At 42.2% G+C, this 23102-nt stretch overlaps 1 protein-coding gene across 3 annotated transcripts in view; it reads left to right on the top strand.

Moving 5' to 3' along the window:
• The first annotated feature begins 21242 nt into the window (after positions 1-21242).
• c12.1 (spliceosome-associated protein CWC15) overlaps positions 21243-23102 on the top strand; it is a 46579-nt gene continuing 44719 nt past the window's right edge. The window contains exon 1 of one of the 3 annotated variants that reach the window (XM_076188555.1): positions 21243-21358. The gene's annotated coding sequence lies outside the window, so the exon portion shown is untranslated. The other 2 variants (XM_076188553.1, XM_076188554.1) reach the window with 2 other exon arrangements.

Raw genomic sequence — 23102 nt, forward strand, 5'->3', positions numbered from 1 at the left:
AACCCAAGATCAATGCTGTCTTAAAGATGCCTACACCGACAGATATGTCTAGCTTGAAAGCATCCTTGGGGTTACTATAGTTTTACGTCGCTTCTTGCTAACTCAATTTTCTATTATTTTTTAACAAGTGTACCACCTGACAAAGAAGAAACTTCCTTAGAAATGGAGAGAATCCTCGTGAAAGGATTTTGAATGTCACAAGGAATTGCTGTCATCATATGACATCTTGGTTCATTATAATCCAAAAATGTCCATTGACATACCATGCGATAACTCAAATGTTGGAATTGGTGCCATCTTATTTCACCATCTTCCAGGTGGAAGCAGACTTCCAATTTGCAACCTGTCCATGATTCTTACTAAAATATAAGGAAATTAGAGCCAGAATCAGAAGAAAGCACTGGCCTGATGAAATTTTGTAGGTTGTGGTACTCTATATTTAGAATTGGTGGTGAAAGAAACTTGAGCAGAGTTCTTGGCTTTAATTCTGCAAGTTCGGATATAATTACAAAATACACAGCAAGACCCTAGGAAGGCTCGGAGGATTACCAAACACATATTATTTACATATGTACAGTTGCCATATCATAGTAAAGATTAACAAGGTTTCATTGCGTTGATTGAGATGTCAGCCAATAATGTGCAGGTGTTGACCCAAGATGCAGCTGGGCCCTTTGTCTAGTAGAGCTCTTGACCTGAGACACCAACAATCTATTGTTGTCAAGAAGGGGTTGGTGAGCTTAGTTACCAAACAATGAAAGTCCCTAGGGAAACGCTAGTCTCATCGTTGAAATCACATCTTGTAGCATATTGTGCATGCACGCTAGTCATCAAAGTGTTGCATACATTGAATATAACAATTTTACCAATGTAATGAGGAATAGACATTTTGGAATGGATGCTAAGAGGAGACTATCCGAACCAGTGATTGTGCCAACAGCACTGTATGGGGCAGAAACATGTAACATAAGAGAGGAAGAGAGAAGAGTTTGAATGTGTTTGAGATGAGGTGTCTGAGAAGTATGATGGGGTGGAAAGGGGGTTGGGAGATAGGGTTGATGAAAGAGTATTAGGATGGTTTGGACACATGGAAAGAATGAGTGAAGAAAGACTAGTAAAAGAGGTGTGGAAGGCAGATGTGGAGGGAGTGAACATGAGGGGACGTCCTAGGATGAGGTGGATGGATGGGGTGAAGGGGGCTTTGGGGAAGAGGGGAATGTCTGTTGAGGAAGGATGGGAGAGGACAGAAGACAGGGGTGAATGGAGAATGGTTGTATATGGATGATGTGATGCATGAGGTGGAATGGGCGGGGGGATAGGGGGTGAGGTAGTATGTGTGAGCAAAATTTGATGCAGCCCGAAGGGATTTCTCCCCATCTCCTCTATGCATGGGGGAGGGAGAGGGGGGGTTGCCAATTTAATGAAGCGGCCTTGCTGTGGATGTGCTGTGTTTTGCGACACTGCTTCTGACCCAGGGTAGTGGACAAGGTGCAGGGATGACCCGTCATCCATGAGGTGCTAAGATAAGAGGGAGGGTGGTGGGGTGTGGAGTGTATTCAGGGATGGAATGGGTGGGAATGATTTTATGCCTTTTCCTTTTTGGCTACCTCCCTTGTAAGGGGGAAAAAGCCTTGCTATATGTATGTATGTACCAATATGTCTATGGACGAAGATTTATTTTGGTTACAGATCACAGGCCATAAATTGCTATGTTTGGACCAGGAAAAACAAGCCTGGTATTGGCTGCCACCAGACTGGTACAATGGAGTCTCTAAGGTTGGTAGAATAATTGTAATTACTTAATTCAGCTAAAACATCAACAAATACTTTTCTGTATTTAAAGAGTATGCTTCCAAGAGGTGTTTGTTTATGTTTTAATAAGGAAGGCATTTTTTAAGATGGCCACCACCCTAACGGCCCCGTCATACCACGCGTCAAATCTTGGGGAGTTCACCCCGGCGGTCTCCGCAACACACTCAAATTGAGGCGCGCGAGGCACTTGGCGCGCGCCACTTTCTTCTGAACAGCGGTAGGTTGGTGAGGCGCGACAGAAGACCCACCAAACCGACTCACTCTTGTCACAGAAGTCTTCGTTTCAATGGCATCGTGAAGACGTTATTCAATTAATAGAACTGTACGAGGATAACGTGTTCCTGTGGCGTGTGAAACATCACCTATACTAAGCTGTGACAGCTATAGGCCACGTCACACTACGCATCTTTTGAGTCAAGGTGGCCTGGCGCGGGGGTGAAAGGCGCGCGCATTTTAAGCGCCTGTGTTCAAACGGTGAATCATTGCCGTGAGTGAGTGACGCGTGCAGCTCAGTTCATCAAAACTGTCACAACTTTGTACAAGTAATGTTTCACTTGCCACAGGTACATGTTGAGGCCCCGTCACACTGCGCGTCAAATCTTGGAGAATTCACCTCCAGCGGTCCCCGCAACACATTCAAAATGAGGCGCGCGGAGTACTAGTTTCGCACCCCTGCCCTCCCAGCAGTGGTGGATTGATGAGGCACGACAGAAGACCCACCAAACCACCTTACTCATCATGTCACAGAAGTCGCTGCTCTACTGGCGTCGTGAGGACGTTATTCAACGGTTGGAACTGTACAAGGATAAGGTGTGCCTGTGCAAGAGAAACATGACCTGTACAAAGCCAGAAATGCCCGGGATGAACTGAGTAGCGTGGGTCATTCACCCACGGTAATGAATCACCGTTTGAACACAGGACGGGTAAAAGACGCGCACCTTTCACCTCCGCGCCAAACCACCCTGACTCAAAAGACGCGTTATGTCACGTGGCTTTAAGTCATTTTTGTAGAGTTCTATTAGTTGAATAACGTCTTCATGACGCCAGTGGAGCTGAAACTTCTGTGACAAGAGGAGTGAGGCGGTTTGGTGGGTCTTCTGACGCGCCTCACCATCCTTTTAAGTTAGTTAAGTTTATTCAATAAAATACAATTCATACATACATATATACAAAATTTTTACAAAATTGCTTGTTGAAAAGGGAGAGCGTGAAGCAAAGCTTGTGGGGATTTGCTCTCCCTATGAAATAATTATTTTTATTTAGTTTATTTATTTTTTTTACATGTTAGTATGATACATATATATACACACACACACACACACACACACATATATATATATATATATATATATATATATATATATATATATATATATATATATACACATACATATACATATATACAGTACATCTATATATTTTTTTGCAATGAGATGCGACGCGACGCCCGTCTCCGACCTCACGTAGGAATCGGGGTCACGTGCGAGCAACGCATCTTGTGGGGGTCAGGTGAGAGGTGAGAGGTCAGGTCGATTGTTGACGGGACGGTAATTGCTTACTGCACGGATCCGGGTCACCGTCACCTGCAGGAACAAAGAAAAGAAAGAAGAAAAAAAAAAGAGAGCGGCAGACTTGGGCGGTACATGACAGTTTCTCCATGAATACAATCATGAAATGAACCTGAAATGTTCAATATACTAATACTTATAGATTAATGACTTTTTTAAATATCGTTTGAATGTTGATAAACATTTTGTCTTAGGTAATTCCTTTTCAAGTTTATTCCATGTGTTAACACCTATAATAGATAAGCATTGGCCTTTTTTGGTTGTTCTGTATTGAGTTTTAAAGAAGTCGTTTGTATGTCTAGTCGCATAGCGAGTTTCGTAAGTTGAGTAAAATTTCAATATATTTTTATTCATTTGTTTATTGTAGATTTGGTGCATAACAATGGCAGTTTTGTATTTTATTAAGTCCATGAATTTCAATAGATTTAGTTTTTTAAATAAATCATTTGTATGTTCTAAACGACCTACATTGCAGATTATACGCAGTGCCTTTTTTTTTTGTGAGGTGATTATGCGTTGAAGATTAGTTTGATGAGTATTACCCCAAATTTCTGAACAGTAGTTTAGGTATGGTAGTAGCAGAGGATATTTCTCATTTTATGCATTATTCCTAAAGGTTTAGACATCTTATTTATCACGTGATTTATATGATGTTTCCAATTAAGTTGATCGTCTAAATACACGCCTAGGAATTTACTGACGGACGCTTTTTCAATAATTTCGTTGTTTATTTTGATCGCCTTAGTGCTTTCATTATTTTTGTAGAAAAGCAGGTAGTTTTTGATACATTTAAGGATAGTTTATTGGCTGAAAACCAGTTAGATAGCTGATATAATCCTTCATTAATTGTCTTGATCAGTTTGTCGGAATTTATATCGGAGCATAGAATGGTGGTATCGTCGGCGAATAGAATAAATTTCATAAGGTTGGATACATTTGTAATGTCATTAATGTATAGTAAGAATAGTTTGGGTCCTAGAAATGAACCTTGAGGTACTCCGCATGTAACTGGTAGAATATGTGATCTTTCTTCCTCAATGGCTACATATTGTTTCCTGTTTTTTAGATAACTTTTTAACCAATTATAATTAACCTTACCTCTTAGCCCATAGTATTTGGCCTTTCGAATTAGGATTTCATGATTTACTGTGTCAAATGCCTTTTTTAGATCAATAAATATGCCGGCTGTCTTTTTCTTTTGTTCTATATTGTTAGTTATCTCTTCAGTTAATTCCATTACTGCTGTTGACGTTGAAATATTTCGTTGAAATCTATATTGGCTATGGTAAATGACGTCATTTTTTTTTTTTTTCTAATGAGTCAAGGCGAATTGTGAATAACTTCTCAAGAATTTTGGAAAACTGTGGTAATAGTGAAATTGGTCTATAGTTATTATAGCTTGATTTGTCGGCTGATTTGAATATCGGTATTACTTTTGCTATTTTCATTGCATCTGGAAATATTCCTTGTTCAAATGATTTATTGCATATTGTCAGAAAATGATTTTTGATGATAGGCATAATTTGTTTTACGAGGTTCATATTGATTCCTGTGCAATCGAGTGATTTCTTGTTCTGTATTGATTTTACTGTGTTCATAAGTTCGTTTTCCGTGACGGGTTTTAAGAACATAGTGTTATTTATTCGGTGTTTCAAAAAGGTCTCATAAGTTTGATGTGTTATCTTTATTTCGCGAGGTTAGGCCCTACATGGGAGAAAAATTAATTAAATTCGTTTGCCACTTTTTTTTTCCCGTTTTTAATAATGTCTATGAATTCATCGGTGTGTAACGTAATATTAGATATTACGTCATATGTGTAATTATGTTATAGAATTGTGTTCCTTTGTATTACATAACTATGTTCATATTTCTTGTCTATGTATGTATTGTAACAATGTTAAGCAGTAACGCCCGTCCACTATATGTAATCTTGCCTACGTGCGGAGAGAGGTGCGCACTCTTGTAGAACAAACAGACAAGCGAAATCCTGAATAGTTCGGAGCGCACAGATTTGACAGTTACTAAATAAGTAGATTGTTCAAGCGAGTCGAGGGTCCTAAAACTACCCATGTTGACGTGTGTTAACTTACCCTCCTCCCCTCCTTTCGCTCTCCCGAACACTCACCCGGAAGTATTCCGCTTCCGGTCCAATGGTATATAAGCGGTGGAAATCGCTCACTCCTCGTCATTTTCTCGCATATCTTATCTCTTGATAAAAACTGGAAGTTTAGACTCGTGAGACGATTGGTGTGAAGTGATCACCCTTTTTGCCTACATTACGTGTCTGATATACATTGCATTACTTTACTTATATTTGTACTTATTACTTATTTTGATGCATGTTCCTGATCTCTTTGTACTTAGATAGTACCATATTGTATACGTATCTTGTGTTTCTTATTTGAACGATAAATTTCCATATTCTTATAATCATGTAACGGTCCCATTGACCCTACTGCCCATTCTCTTTTGTGTTGATTGCCTGTAAATATTTTCCATATTAATAATTTCGTTTACTAGTTTTATCGCTAGTTTAATATTCCTTTCCTGGAATCTTCTTTGTTACCTTTACTTCTAGTCTTACGAATTATCTAGGCCCTGACCAGATAGTTCAGTCCTACAGTGGCTTCTAGAAGTGAGCTGGTTCTTAAGCACTTAGACGTTATACGTAACGTCTCTTCACATACCAGCCGGCCCGTAACAAAGTGGCGACCCTTGCCAAGGATATTGGATCAGGTATTTAACACATTCTTATAGAGATGGATGATATAATTAAAGAATTCGTTCAAAATCCCAAGGTAAGTTTCTTAAAGAAACAAACTAAAGACACTTTGATAGAAATAGGCAAGCACTTTGGAGTAGACATTGATACAAGTTTGCGAAAGAAAAAAATACTTCAGGAACTCGTTGAAAATCTGATCGAAGATGAGATCTTATCTCCAGAAGAGATTACAGCTATACAAATTCCTTCAAATAGGTTAGAAATAGAGGCACGACTAACCGAACTTAAGATTAAGGAGATTGAATTAAAGGTCAGGAGAGTAGAAATTGAGGAGGAAGCTAAACTGAAACAAATGCAAATTGAGGCAGAATTTAAAGCTAAAGAGGAGGAAACTAAACTAAAACAAATGCAAATTGAGGCAGAATTTAAAGCTAAAGAGGAGGAAACTAAACTGAAACAAATGCAAATTGAGGCAGAATTTAAAGCTAGAGAAGAGGAAGCTAAAGTGAAACAAGTAGCTAAAGAGGAGGAAACTAAACTGAAACAAATGCAAATTGAGGCAGAATTTAGAGCTAGAGAAGAGGAAGCTAAAGTGAAACAAATAGAAAGAGAGGACGAAACTAAAATCAAATTGGCAGAATTTAAAGCTAGAGAAGAGGAAGCTAAAGTGAAACAAGTAGAGTTAGAATTAAAGAAGACAGAAGTAGAAGCTAGGATTGTTGATAGACAACCCGTAGTTCAGGAAGGTCATATAGATATTTCCAAGTATGTAAAACTTTTACCCAAATTTTCAGAAGGAGAGCCAGAAATTTTCTTTCTTCAGTGGGAAAAATTGGCGCAACAGTTACAAATCCCTAAAGAAAATTGGTCATTAATCATTCAAACACAATTTAAGGGTAAGGCTCAGCAAATTTATACTTCTCTTTCAGAAGCAGAAAGCGAGTATGATAATATGAAAGCTTGTATTTTAAAAGCTTATGAACTAATACCAGAGGCCTATAGACAGAAATTCCGTAATTATAGGAAGACACCTCAGTTAACATACGTAGAATATGCGGCTCAACAAGAGAGGTTATTCAATAGGTGGTGTTTGGCTAGTGAAACGGACACCTTAGATAGACTTAAACAGTTGATTTTGTTGGAGCAGTTTAAGAATACCTTAGTGACAGATCTTAGGATTTTTATAGATGATCATGTTCCCGAAACTTTAACTAAAGCTGCTGTATTGGCTGATGAGTTCACACTAAATCATAAACCTAAGTCAAGACAAATGGAATCCCAAAAGTCAAAGTCATATATTCCAGATTCAACAAAATACTCTGATCCTTGGTCCCCAAAGAAAAACTTTGAAAATCAGTCTAGCCCATCACATTTCAGTTACAGGTCTGATTTCAATCAATATCCTCCAAACCAACCTTGGCAAAGAATGGAAAGGTTTAAGACTAATCCCCCTGTAACTTGTTCATATTGTAAACAGGTTGGCCATCACATTTCTAATTGCAGAAAGAGACTGACACCCTCATTCTCCAATAAGACACCAACTCTTGTAAGTAATATAAAATCAGATGATTCAAAATCCTCTATTCAGGATGAACTACCAAAGAAGCCGGTATTGTCAAGTAATGTAGTAATGTAGATCCTTGTTTCAAACCATTTGTATCTTCAGGAACTATATCTCATAGTAGTAGTTCACAACAATATCCTATTTCCATACTCCGAGACACAGGAGCAAAGCAAAGTCTGATTTTAAATTCTGTCTTGCAGAATCTGGGTGAGTCATATACAGGTTATGATATATTGATAGAAGGAGTTGGAGGAATTGTAAAATGTCCATTACATAATGTTTTCTTGCGGTCTGATTTAACAACCGGAATGGTTAAAGTAGCAGTAGTAGACTCTCTTCCCATAGTAGGAATATCCTTATTGTTGGCCAATGACATCGCTGGAAGCAAAGTCATTTCTCCCTTAATAACAAATAACCCTAAGACCTCAGTAGAACCTTCAGATAACTTACAGTTGTTTCCCGCTTGTGCTGTAACCAGATCTCAGTACAAGAAATCTGAAGAGGAGACCTATAATTTAGAATCCCTATTCTCCCAAACTGACCCATCTTCTTCTTCACCAGTTTCTCTATCTAGAGCAGAATTAATCAAAGAACAGAAGTCAGATCATTCTCTTAAAAATTTGTACGAGATTGTTTCTTCTCCAGAAGAAGTTGAAAATATGTCACGAGGTTTCTATATAGAAAACGGAGTCCTAATGCGAAAATGGAGAGCATCCACCGCAACCGCTGACCAGCCATGGCAAGTAAGGAATCAAATAGTCCTCCCTCTTGGTTTCAGGAATAATGTTCTAAGATTGGCTCATGATACTCCCTTAGCAGGTCACTTAGGGGTAAGAAAGACCTTGTTCAACATAACCCAACATTTCCATTGGCCCACGGTTGTCAAAGATGTTGCCCAATATTGTAAAACATGTCATACATGTCAACTTGTAGGTAAGCCCAACCAGAAAATTGTAGAAGCTCCACTCCATCCCATTCCTGTAATGGAAGAGCCATTTAAAAAAGTTCTTATTGACTGTGTAGGACCTTTACCTCCTTCAAGTAAAGGAAATCAGTACATTCTCACAATCATGTGTATGAGCACTCGTTTTCCAGAAGCAATTCCTTTGAAAAATATTAAAGCTCAAAACATAATCAGAGAAATGTTGAAATATTTCACTATGGTAGGATTTCCTAAGAACATTCAGAGTGATCAAGGAAGTAATTTTCTTTCCAACAAGTTTAGAGAAACTCTTGTAACACTAGGTATAAATCATGTAACTTCCTCCGCCTATCATCCTCAATCACAAGGTGCTCTAGAGCGCTTTCACCAAACGCTCAAGACAATGTTAAGAATCTTCTGTGCTGAGAACACTCGAAATTGGGAAGACGGACTCCCCTTTTTGTTGTTCGCCACCCGAACAACAATTCAAGAAAGCCTTGGATTCAGCCCGTCAGAATTAGTCTTCGGTCATGAAGTCCGTGGTCCCCTAAAGATACTTCATGAACAATGGATGAAAGAAGAACCACCTGTTCCTTCTTTGAAATATGTGTCCCAGGTCACGTAACAGGTCACGTAACAGCCGGCCCGTAACAGGTGTTATTATTTTTGGGCCTAGTTAAGTTGTTTATTACTTCCCATGTCTTTTTTATATTACCTTTATAATTTTCCAGCAGTGTGTCATAGTATTTTATCGGCTGAAAGAAACCTGCACAGCGAAGCTATAGCGATAATCCCATACCACACTCCTGGTCATATGACCATTTCCCGAAGGTTGAGTGTGGTTTGAATTTTCCGCCAAAATCATCGGAAATTTAAAATTCCCGGCTCTGTGCAGGCATGCGCATTGTCGACCCCACCTCCCCCTCCCTATCCCCTCCCTTCTTACCCGGCTAGCTCGAGCCGGGCGTCGCGTCACTTAGATCGCGGAAACGGGACGGAGTGGTTAACTCGCTGCCCACATGGGAGCAGGCGGTCCCGTTTCCTGCTGGTTAATCGTCTGTTAGTTTTATCGCTTTCCGCTTGGCTGCTGGTTTGTCCCATTCTTCGACTTTGATTTTATACGAGCACAATCCGTCCCCGTCTTCGAGCCGTCCCTGGTAAACAACCCGGGTCCTCTCGGAGGACAGGGGACGTGTCTTATGGTACGGAGTGTGGCGCCCCCCAGGGTCATCAGGCCTCTCGGCAGCCCCATACCTCTGACCATCATCGGTCCTCTATTGCCTCACGGTTTGTATCAGGCCCTAGGCGTAGACTTTGACCATATACGATCGCAATACGTCCCCGTCTTCAGGCCGTCCGTGGTAAGAACCCGGGCCTCTCGGAAGACAGGGGGACGTGTCTTATGGTACGGAGGGTGGCGCCCCCCAGGGTCATCAGGCCTCTCGGCAGCGCCATACCTCCGACCATCATCGGTCCTCTATTGCCTCACGGTTTGTTTCAGGCCCTAGGCGTAGACTTTGACCATATACGATCGCAATACGTCCGTCTCCAGGCCGTCCGTGGTAAGAACCCGGGCCTCTTTGAAGACGGGGGGACGTGTCTTATGGTACGGAGTGTGGCGCCCCCCAGGGTCATCGGGCCTCTCGGCAGCGCCATACCTCCGACCATCATCGGTCCTCTATTGCCTCACGGTTTGTTTCAGGCCCTAGGCGTAGACTTTGACCATATACGATCGCAATACGTCCCCGTCTCCAGGCCGTCCGTGGTAAGAACCCGGGCCTCTTTGAAGACGGGGGGACGTGTCTTATGGTACGGAGTGTGGCGCCCCCCAGGGTCATCAGGCCTCTCGGCAGCGCCATACCTCCGACCATCATCGGTCCTCTATTGCCTCACGGTTTGTATCAGGCCCTAGGCGTAGACTTTGACCATATACGATCGCAATACGTCCCCGTCTCCAGGCCGTCCGTGGTAAGAACCCGGGCCTCTTTGAAGACAGGGGGACGTGTCTTATGGTACGGAGTGTGGCGCCCCCCAGGGTCATCAGGCCTCTCGGCAGCCCCAAACCTCCGGTCATCAATGGTCCTCTAACAGCCTCATAGCTTGCTTCGTCAGGCCCTAGGCGTAGACTTTGACCTTATACGATCGTAATCCGTTCCCCATACGTCTTCGGGTCGTCCGCGGTAAGAACCCGGGCCTCTCGGAAGACAGGGGGACGTGTCCTATGATACGGAGGGTGACGCCCCGAGGGTCATCAGGCCTCGGCAGCCCCATACCTTCGACCAATAATGGTCCTTTAACGCCTTATAACTTTCTTTGTCAGGCCCTAGGCGTAGACTTTGACCTTTTCCACTCGTACTCCGTTCCCCATACGTCCTCAAGTCGTCCGTGGTAAGAACCCGGGCCTCTTGGAGGACAAGGGGACGTGTCTTATGATACGGAGGGTGGCTCCCCGAGGATCATCAGGCCTCGGCAGCCCCATACCTCCGAGCTTCAATGGTCTTCTAACGCCTCACGGCACCACCCTCCTTCCAGGTTTCTTAAGCAAAAAACCGCCCAGCCCTTCTCATGAGCCACAGCCAACCTCTTATCAACTTCACTTGGCTTGAGTTTAAAGATGACTTCCCTGATGTTCCACCCCCAAGTAAAATACAAAAGAACTTTAGACTTAGGGAGTCTAGTGTTAGTTAAAATGAGTATAAATTAGTTCAAAGAAACTACAATCATTTAGTGTAATGAGAAGAGGAAAATGTTTTAAATAGTACAGTTTCAGTTGGCGCAAAGTGCTAGGTATTACATAAATAAAATGCCTTGACCTTAAAAAAAAAAAAAAAACGCAGGTCGAAATGGACATGACTTCTATTCAACTTAAGCTAATATATAGTCATGATGGTCAAGAATTTTACCATGTTGAAATTAATTTCAACGCTCACTGTAACTCAGATCGAAATGACCATGACTTTTCCTATTCAACTTAAGCTAATCTACAGTCATGATGGTCGAGAATTTTACCATGTTAAAATTAATTTCGACGCGCACTGTGACTCAGGTCGAAATGGACATGACTTTTCCTATTCAACTTAAGCTAATCTATAGTCATGATGGTCAAGAACTTTACCATGTTAAAATTAATTTCAACGCTCACTGTGACTCAGGTCGAAATGACCATGACTTTTCCTATTCAACTTGAGCTAATCTACAGTCATGATGGTCGAGAATTTTCCCATGTTAAAATTAATTTCGACGCTCACCGTGACTCAGGTGGAAATGGACATGACTTTTCCTATTCAACTTGAGCTAATCTACAGTCATGATGGTCGAGAATTTTACCATGTTAAAATTGATTTCGACGCTCACTGTGACTTAGGTCGAAATGACCATGACTTTAACTATTCAACTTAAGCTAATCTGTAGTCATGATGGTCAAGAATTTTACCATGTTAAATTAATTCAACGCCCACTATGACTCAGGTCGACATGAACATGACTTTTCCTATTCAACTTAATTTAATCTACAGTCATGATGGTCGAGAATTTTACCATGTTAAAATTAATTTCGACGCTCACTGTGACTTAGGTCGAAATGAACATGACTTTTCCTATTCAACTTAAGCTAATCTGTAGTCATGATGGTCAAGAATTTTACCATGTTAAACTAATTCAACGCCCACTGTGACTCAGGTCAACATGAACATGACTTTTCCTATTCAACTTAATTTAATCTACAGTCATGATGGTCGAGAATTTTACCATGTTAAAATTAATTTCGACGCTCACTGTGACTTAGGTCGAAATGAACATGACTTTTCCTATTCAACTTAAGCTAATCTGTAGTCATGATGGTCAAGAATTTTACCATGTTAAACTAATTCAACGCCCACTGTGACTCAGGTCAACATGAACATGACTTTTCCTATTCAACTTAATTTAATCTACAGTCATGATGGTCGAGAATTTTACCATGTTAAAATTAATTTCGACGCTCACTGTGACTTAGGTCGAAATGAACATGACTTTTCCTATTCAACTTAATTTAATCTACAGTCATGATGGTCCAGAATTTTACCATGTCAAAATTTATTTCAACGCTCACTGTGACTCAGTGATGTCACGGTATGATAAGATGACGTCATTATGTGATAAATTGACGTCACCATGTAGTCATATGACGTCAATTTGTGTCCCTGTGACGTCACGAGACGATCCTATGGCGCCATGATCAATCCGGTGACGTCACAGTATAATCACATGATGTCACTAGGTATTAAACATATAGAAGTCCGCTTGTGGGTGATGAGACGTCACAAATTGCCATAGCACACTATTCGATGAAGACGCTCGCCACGGGCTTCGAGGACTTCCCGCGGGAAGACTTTGGGTGAGTTGGATACATACCGAGGGTCCAGGCCCGTCTTCGTGGGAGACGCTCAGGGAACGTCTTCACCCAGGACGAAGCCTCTTGACTAACGCCCACGGACGAGGTCGCTCGGAAACGAACTTGGCCTCGCATACTCCCTTTCGGTTTCTCGCTTACCCCGAGGATCTTCACGAAACTAGTGAGAGTGGTAGGCGTACGTTGGACGGAAGCAAGCGTCTCCACACTCATGTTCCTAGACGGCTAGTTGATGCATTTGCCCACCGGGGAGGGTGCATCGGCCGACATCTCAGTGGCTCTGAGTGTGTTGGCGGACGTGGAGTTCGGGGTGGACTGGGACGGGTCTGCCCTTGCTCCCACACAGAGACTTTATTGGCTCGGGATTGAGTGGGACACAGTCAGCGTCCTTCGGGTGCTCCCCTGCGCCAAAAGAGCGTGCTTCTCTCACACGTCCTCCCTCCTTCGTTGGCGGGGGGGGGGGGGGGTTGCCTCAACTTCGCGACCCCGGCCCTTCCACTGAGCCGCTTGGGGCGCCGACGGCTGGTACGGGAGGTCGACAGGAGCATACTGCTTCTCCCGCGTGACCTGCCCGGGCCGATACCCTCAGCACTCCACAGGTTGTTGCGTACCTGGCTTCGGTCGGGGGCCCTACGCCGGTCGCTCTATCCAGGTTTCAAGAGATCTACGTAGTGTAGCAACTACGCCCACAAGTGTTCGAGTCGTTCTCCCTCCGCTACGGCACCCCAGAGGTGGACCTGTTTGCCTCCCCAAACACGACCCAGCTCCCCCTTTACCTCACCTGCATCCAAAGGACACGCACAGGAGGCCCAGACGCCTTCACGGAGGACTGGAACAGCTGGAGGTACGTATTCATTTTCCTCCTCCAGCGACACTAGTCCTCCTGAAGGTGATGCAGACCCTCAGATCCTTCAAGGGTCAGGTCCTCCTGATAGCTCCCTACTGGCCAACCCAGCCGTGGTTCGGGGAGCTAATGAGATGGGGCCCTTCTCCCCTTCTACTGGGGTCAGCCTGCCTAGCCAACAGCCTTACCGCGCCTCTCCAAGCGTCACTCCAACTTGATAATTGGAGTTTCTACGGGGAGCTCTCAGCCAACTCTTCTCTACAGAGGCAGCAGACAAGATGCTCAGAGCTCACCTTCCGTCCTCAGTGCGGCAGTGTGGGTCCTGCTAACGGAGATTCCGGAACTGCCTTCGGAGACGCACGATGGTGACCATCTCCGCCAGTATGGTCACGGACTTCCTGACTTGGCTGGCTACCTCCACCAACAGGCCACCGGCGACTATCTTGCCTCACTATACAGCCCTCACTGATCCGCTACGCTTTGGCATGAACATCCGAGTGCCACAGAGGGCGTGAACCCTCCTAATGAAGGGGATCAGCGCCTCGAGAGAGCCGAGACATCAACCGGTCCTGGCCTGGTCCTTGCATCGTGTTCTGCAGTACCTGGCGTTCGAAAGGGCCATTATGGAGGAAGAACACTTCCCTCGACGCGTCGCCTTTCTGCTCGCCTTGACTACGGACTACAGGGCTTCACAGCTGGCGGCAATCACCCGCCACCCGTCCGTCTCCAAACTGGAGGAAGACAGCTCGGCCCTAACCCTCTCTCCATCACCAACATTCCTGGCCAGGAACGGCCGAGCGGACGACATGATCGGCCCTCTCAGAATACAATCCTTCCGGGAGGGAGGACGCCCACATCCACTGCGCCCGGTCCGTGCGTTCGAAGACTACGTGGACCACACGGAAGAGATTTCTGAGGATCATCTCTTCTACAACTCGAAATTTAGGATTCCCCTAACCCCGAGGTCCCGGGCGCACCTGCCCTTCCGCTTTTTGGGAGAGAGCCGACCCGGGCCATGCCCCGCACGCCCACAGTATCAGGGACTTTGTGGCATCGCTGGAGTTTCATGCATAGCTTCGCTGTGCAGGTTTCTTTCAGCCGATAATATTTCTTTGTCGCGGCTCGTGCCGCTTAAATTCTTCTTATCGGCTTAAGAAACCTGCACAGATTTAGGGTCCCTCCCTCCTCCCACAGGCGAAGCCTTCATTTCTCATTGAAGTGACGCGACGCCCGGCTCGAGCTAGCCGGGTAAGAAGGGAGGGGATAGGGAGGGGGAGGTGGGGTCGACAATGCGCATGCCTGCACAGAGCCGGGAATTTTAAATTTCCGATGATTTTGGCGGAAAATTCAAACCACACTCAACCTTCGGGAAATGGCCATATGCCCAGGAGTGTGGTATGGGATTATCGCTATAGCTTCGCTGTGCAGGTTTCTTAAGCCGATAAGAAGAATTTAAGCGGCACGAGCCGCGACAAAGAAATATTTTTTCGCAGTTGCGTAAAGTTGTTGTAAGTTTGTTTTTGTACGCTTTGTATTTGTTTTTGTCTGTCAGGAACTTGCTATTAATAGATTTCTTGTAAAGTTGGTTTTTCCTTCGACACGCGTTCTTAAGACCATTTGTAAACCATGGTTTTGAGTTTACTTTATATGGTTTTATTTCTACTCTTTCCGGGCAGCATTTGTTTACATTACTCATGATAATGCTTACAAATTCATTATATGATTGGCATTTTCTGACTCGTAATTTTCTTCTTTTAAGCATTGATTTAATTTTGCAATACTTTTTTCCGTCTATTTTACGTTTTAGTGCAATTCTGGGTTTTGTTATGCAGTGCATTTCTTTTGGATTGATAGTGAATACTGGTAAATGGTCACTTATGTCACTTGTCACAACTTTGGGTTGTGACACACGGCCTACTATTTCTTCTCATTTTCTTACGCCTCCTCTAAAACCACAGTTATCAAATACTTTTGCTCAAGGGCCTAGCCGACGCAAGCTCCACAGTTTTTTGTCTCCTTTCAGCCCTTTTCGACTATCAATTCCCTCTCCTCCTTGGAAACACCGGAACTCTTAAAAGGCCTTTAGCAACTACTTCTTGATATTTTCCCTTCTCCTTATCCTCATTAACTATTGTGCAAATTTGGCAATCAATTACAGTGCCTTAACGAATTTGAGAGAGACTTCTAATTGCTCAGGAAAACCCTCCCCCCTCCCTTTAGTTCCAGGGTCTACATATGCCTGCGAGCAAAAACACGAATGTTTAATATTAAGTGTGGGATTCCACAACCTCTCAAGTTTACTGTTCCTTCTTGCAGTTGTAAGTTGTTACTTTATGAATAGAATTAGTGTATTACATCCAAGAGTTACCGTTCGAATTGGTTCTAACAGTTCAGACCCCCCCCTGCGCGCTTGCCATTTATTGTTTAGGCTAGTTTTAATTAGACTAGTTAGGATCATATCTTCCACTCTCGTGAGTAGTGACTACCCTCAAGGAACAATTAGAACTGTTTCAACTTCCACATAAACATTGCACGGCGTCCCCTACGGAACTATTGAGTTGACATTGCGAAAAACGGCAACGGTGTATGCCATGCAGTATGGGAGGCAGTTGAGAGGTCAGTGCTTGACCGGCAGTGCGGCTTGGGTTCACACTGAGTGAAGTAGGACACACGTGTCCTCGGAAGGTCCAAATGTGCATCATTCTCTCGTAGAGTGGTCACTGCGAATTCCACTCATTAATACGAACTGTTTAATCACCGTCAATCATACACGGCTGATTAATTATAAGTGACTAGTGCCCTGAGAACTCGTGAATATCAGTGCTACGACATTCAGCGCCACCGTGACCAGGAACATGTCGGTGAAGAGTGTCGCCTTCAATGATTGCCCGACCTAATCGTTCTGCCGTATCGCCACTAGAAGGTGCATAAACGCCCCCTTTCGGGACATCCTGCCCGGAAAGGAACTGGCATAATTACAGAAAGACGCCTGCGTAACCGTTCCCAACTCCCGCCGTGAAGTGCTACCTCACGAGGTCAGTCAGTTCCCGCCGAGCTCAACCACAAAGGCATCCGCACCCCAGACGCATACTGCCGGAACGAGGGACCCGCGCCTATTGGAAGACATCCCCGCAAACAGCAGAAGATGCTAAGAGAAGTAAAGAAAATGTCGACCTAGTGGTAAAGTAGTAGTTAGATGTCATAGGCTTAGAGCAGGGGATTAGTTAGGATACATAAGTGAAATTAGGTTATCTGTTAAAATATCCTACTAAGTATTGGTGTATGGTTACTGTGTTTGATTGTAGAAATAATTTTAATAATTAAATTTCACAATAGGATGATCTGTTTGATTAGCCTAGGACGGTCTACTTAATGAGTTGTCATATACACGCGCGCCGAGAAGGGAGTGCGCGTGGTCCCGGTCGGTGACTCAAATCTCCTGGACTTTGGCTTCCCACTGCGGCTATCCTTCCCCCTTCATCTCTCACTCAAGGTATGTATGTCCCACGCCCCCACAACCACCACCTTCTCCTTCCACTATCCAGGGATTTGTGACATCATTAAGATACCACTATGAATCTCGGAGTTTACAATATTGGTGAAAATGTTATCTATCATTGTTTCACTTGTATTTGTTATTCGGGTTGGTTTATTTATCAAAGGATATATACCTAAAGAGAAAATCATATCTGTAAAGTGTCTTGTTTGTTCGTGAGTCTCGTACTTAAGTAAATATATGTTGAAGTCACCACAGAGATATAGGTTTTTATTTCTAGATGGAGTTATGATTTCTTCAAGCATATTTGTGAACTCATTGATGTTTGTGCCTGGCTTTCTGTAAATGTTATGACTTTTTTTTTTTTTTTTACTGAAAATCTCAACAGCTACGCAATCAGATAGGTTTTCATGCGAATTAGTGGATTGATTTATTAGTTTGCATGATTTTTTTTTTTTTTTTTTTTTATGAAGATAGACTCCACCGCCTTTTTGGATTAGGGAGTATAGTCTTGTAGGAAAATTACTAGACATCCTGGGTCAATCCATGTTTCGCTTATCACTATAACGTCAAAGCTTTTATTGAGTAACTTGAGATAACAGTCAATTTTCTGATAATTAATTAGCGTTTAGGCTCTTTGCATAAATGTGAATTAGTGTGAAACCAATATCACGAAATACTGTGTCAAATTGTGTATCACTATAGTAATCGCTGTCTTTTGTTAGTTTTGAGTAGAAATTTAATTCGGGGTCAATTTGGGTATTATTGTGATTAAATATCGAAAATTCCTTTTCTGATATTTTGTCTATTTCTTTATACTTCTTAATGGCGGTATATACATCCAGGTTTTTTGATGCGAGATTTGGCGCGGAAAACAAAAAATTAATTTCTGTGTTTGAGATGGCATGATAGGGAAATGTTTTTGAGCAGTCTGTGCAGAACCAGTTTTTGAAAATATTGGGGTTATTTTTGGCAGTATTTACGGGTATATTAGCACACATGAAATGATGTAAATGTTTGCATAATGTACATTTGAGGTGATTGGTAGGGACAAGGGTATGGCATGAAGAACAGTTTTTTGTTATTTTTGTTTTTGTGTTAGTTGTAGTGTTCATGGTTATGTTTGTGTTAGAAGATTAAGGAATGTGAACTATTGAAATTCAACTAATTGTTCAAGATTACTTACTTGATGTACTTTTTCATCCTTGCACTTGATATACACCTTGCAGTCTCTTGTCCATGTCGAGATGATCTTCCCTTGTTTCCTCATGTCGCGTGCTGGTTTGGCAATCTCTCCGTTTCGTTTCGTCAGGTGTTCATTCATGTAGATGCCCGTCCCCTTCAATTTCTTGGCGTTTTTCAGCATGTTCACCTTCGACTTTCTTGATACGAATCTCACGATTACATTTTGGGTACCGTCCTGTTTTCTTTTTCCCAGTGTATGGCAAGCTGATATCTCTGTGTCTCTGATCTGTATTCCCTTGTTACTTAGAGAATGGATCACGTGGCATCTTTTCAATCTCTAAGACCATGTGAGCATGAGCAATACATCGAAAACATTCTTGATCCCTTTTTGTTCGATAGCGAGTAGGAATATATAATTTGACATAGTAATATTTTTACATGTGTTTGTTGACGAATAAAGTCCTTTTTATAGATTTCATTATAATTAATGCTAATGATTACAATAGTAATTTAAAGATATTAGAGCTGGATGATGAATCAATTTCTAAGTACTGTACATCCAAAATTTTAGAAGGATAGCTTTTCACTCTGACAACGCCACTGTTGGAAAGAGAGTGGAGCTCGCCTCAATTTGAGTGTGTTGCGGAGACCGCCGGGGTGAGTTTGTATACCCGTTGCACTGAGAACTGGCCGTTAGGGCGGAGCACTGGGAGTTCCCCTGTGGTGCCACATCTAATTATTTCATAATTTTATTTTATTTTATAATTCTATTTTATGATTTTATTATGTTGCCACATATGATTATATCATAATTTTTTTCACCACTGAGGTAAAAATCAAAGCAATGTTTTCTATACAAAGGTTTCGTTTCTTCGAGTGTAGACATGGCATATGGAAAAGAGAGAGCGACGTTGCCGCTACATCTAATCTCTGGCCCCGCCCCCCTCACACTGCATTCAGAAAACATTGCATCCACACGCACGTTCTCGCCATGGATGCCCATGTGTGGCAACACCGGGAAATCTCCTAGCCCCGCCTTATCGGTCATTTCTCCTTGCGCTGACTATAGTAATATTTGGTTCGGAACAACGGCAGGATAAATGAAAATCAACAAAAACTATCTAATCTCTTTCTTTTGGTAAATAGCCACAAGGTGCGACACTATAAGTGTCACATGAGAAATATAGGTGAAGCTCGGACTAAGGCCACTGCTTAGTGGAGCTTGTGGTTGTAGCTGGACGAGGAGATGTTGTTGTGTGTGCTGGTAGTACTGTTCTGGTCATCTCGGCGAAACGCCGACCTTTTAAAGGAGGCTGGTGGGAACGTGAGGAGCTTTGCAAGTTCCTGGTTGGCTGGCCGCTGGCTGGTCGGGACGTCCTTGCGACTTACGCTTGCCAACTATGTGTGTGATGGGTCGTGGGATGCGTCACGTCACTACAAGCTCCCCACGATTTGATGCCTAGTGTGACGGGGCCTTTTTCCTACAAGTTAAATTCTATGACGCAAAGCGAAGTGAGGAAAATGAAGGTACGCAAAAGGCAAGGTGTTTATGGACTGATAGTCGAGTTGTGCAAGAAAGTGAATGAAAGCCAATATTTATTTTTGTCAAAGCTAAACAGATGGCATTGAATAAAATTTTGATACATTGATATGTTTTCTTACCTCATTTCAAAATCCAAGGTGGAGATGGAGTCTCGAATTTCTTTGCCATCATTTATGAAGCTAAATACATTGAAACACCAGAGATTAGGCTTGTCGTCTTCTTCAGGCTGCAGCACCAGATTTTGTTGGCTCCTTCATCAGTCTCAACTCGTGTCCCTGTTGAGATCCATGTGGATGTAGTTTGGTTTTCATGTCGAACCTTGTCAAGTATTCAATTAAGTACAGTATCCCTCGCATTTCTGTCTTTATACGACTGATGCTTGACTTGCCACAGTCACGTGTTATCCTTATAATTTTCTACTAATTCAGTTACGTCTTCACCAGAGCTGGGCGCATTCCTCGGTGCGTTCCGCTTTAGTTTGGCCGCGGTTAGCGCTCCCAAACAAAGTTTAAGAGACAGGTTCATACCGAAATAAAAGTCCGGTAGGCCACATACTGTACCAAAGTAAAATTTCGTAGGCCTCATCCAAAAGGTAGGCCACATACTTGTACGTACCGGCACCTATATTGCTTTAGTTTGGGGGCGATAACTGCGGCCAAACTAAAGCAGAACATACCAAGGAACGCGCCCAGCTCTGGTCTTCACGACACCAGAAGAGCTGTAACTTTAGTAAAATGAATGGAGCGGTTTGGTGGGTCTTCTGCCACGCGCCAAAATATCCATCTGCTGGGAGGTCAGTGGCGCGAGTTAGGGCGCTGCGTTCCTCAATTTGATTGTGTTGCGAGAACCGCTAGGGTCAGTTCCACATGATTTGATGCCTAGTGTGACGGGTCCTTTACTGATAGTTAACTATCGCCCATCAATGAAATCATTGTCGCTCCCTGAAGAAGCTGTTGAGCCGAAATCCGGATTGGAAATTATGAACGCCTGCGGACAAGTTCTGGAGTATAGACCCTTCACTTCGGGGAATAGAAACCATCTGCAAGAAAAAAATCAGCGCAGAGAGTAACACCACCTCCAATAATATTTTATATATATATATAAGAATTAAATTAGAAAAATATCTAAATTTCCAACAAAAACCGATCTCACGAAAACAGGTGGACCACGATTCATAGCTTTCATTTGCACCTTACATTACTGTGTTATGTTTCAACGAAAGCAGGAGTTGCCACCCGGCCATCACAAAATAACAACTTATATTTTATATGGTTTCTTTACCCTTGTGGGCATCAAGTGAGGATTAATAAAGGTATTTTTATTTCTTTCATAACAAGACGCTATTTTCTCTACAAGATTGTACTGTAAACTGGCGTCATTTTATCTCAGATTCGAGTTTGCCCTTGTTTATGTTTACCAACGTTTCAGGATGGCAGCGAAAACCGATTAGTGGTAAGTGTTTAAGCTTTAATTAGTTTTGCTTTATATAGGTTATTATCCAGTTCGTTTTTTAAGACGACAAGTGCCCAGTAACTTCATATTCTTATGAAATTAATGGTCACAGAAACGTGCCTATTGAAGTGTAAAAAATAGATTACTGTGACTAATCACTAGTCTATTATCTATATAGGCATAATTTAACTTTGTTTCTCCTGTAAAATTAAATGTGAATAACAATAAGATTAGTATGCTGTAATTTAGTCTTGTATATAAAGTACAATGTAAAGATTGATAATTCATTGAAGTCGTAATTGAGAAGGCAAATATTAACCTAAAAAAAACGTTGTGGAACTCGGTGATAGCCTACGGCTACGTAACTTATTTTATTATTATAATTATTATTATTATTATTTTTTTTTATCATCGGAGTTCGGACTTCGTGACGTGTATATACTTCTTAGGTGGGCTTTGTTAACTTGGTATTTCATTTTGCCACAATTCACTATCTTATCACAACTTATAGTCATTCACAATTTAAAGTTCATCATAATAATATCATGTAGGAATGCTTATTGATTGTTCAGTTTCTTTAGTATTTCATTTCAGCATAATATTAACAATTAGTGTTGGAATGCAATTCTTGCAGCTTGCAGAGTAATTTGTATATTTAAATATTAATACAAATCTAACAACTTTTCTTAGTAACATTTCTTGCAGAAATTAATGTTAAGGCTGGGGCGGCTATCCCCCCCCCCCTTAATGGGAAAATTGACGAAAATTTTGAAATAACGGAATTTTTGCGTTTCCATGCCACGCTCCAGTGCCACAAGCCATCTAGCGGTGCCTTACGGAACTTACAGCCAAAACAAAGATGACGACCGAGAGAAAATTCATTGGGAGTGTCAAATACTTTGCATCAAAATATCTCTGCAGAATTTGAATCAAACTGGTTCAAATTCTCCAAAATCATACTTTATACTATTTTGAATAGTTTGAGAGCATAAATCTTTGGTTTCAATTGATTGGTGCCGTTTGGGCACGGTTTAGTATCACCGCTGTGAGCAGGTGAGATGAAACTTCACAAATTCCCATTTTTCTGAGTCTATTGGGCAGGTCTCACTAATTACCGACCAAAACAACCAAACCCAACCAAGGACAGTTTTTGCTTAAATGCACAATATTATACAAAAAATTAGCATATGGTTACATTATTTGAACTGTTTTCTTTAAAATGTGTGATTTTCATGTAATTTGATCTAAGAGAAATTTATGTTTTTATATTCTGCAAAATTACCGACCACAGCTATGAATACCGTCCAGCCCGCCATCTATGATCACTGGTGTTATGGATCAAACTACACTATTAACCACTTCACTCCGGGCTTAAATCTCGCGGGCAGCAGCCAATGCCAGCCGTACGACGTGTCGTAATACTCGCATCATAAAATATAGCTTATATCGATCGTTCTCTCTTTCACCCGCAAATTTTGAAAACCACAGAGAATGGAATTCAGGGCACATTTGGGAGAATGTAAAAACACAGGGGCGACTACAATAAATATAATCAAGACGCCGATATGGCAGCGTCGCGAATCCACTTGCTCCTCATGACGCCT

The sequence above is a fragment of the Oratosquilla oratoria genome, chromosome 1 (genome assembly GCF_046742065.1).
Source record: "Oratosquilla oratoria isolate Oo_2021 chromosome 1, ASM4674206v1, whole genome shotgun sequence".
Taxonomy (NCBI): Eukaryota; Metazoa; Arthropoda; class Malacostraca; order Stomatopoda; family Squillidae; genus Oratosquilla; species Oratosquilla oratoria.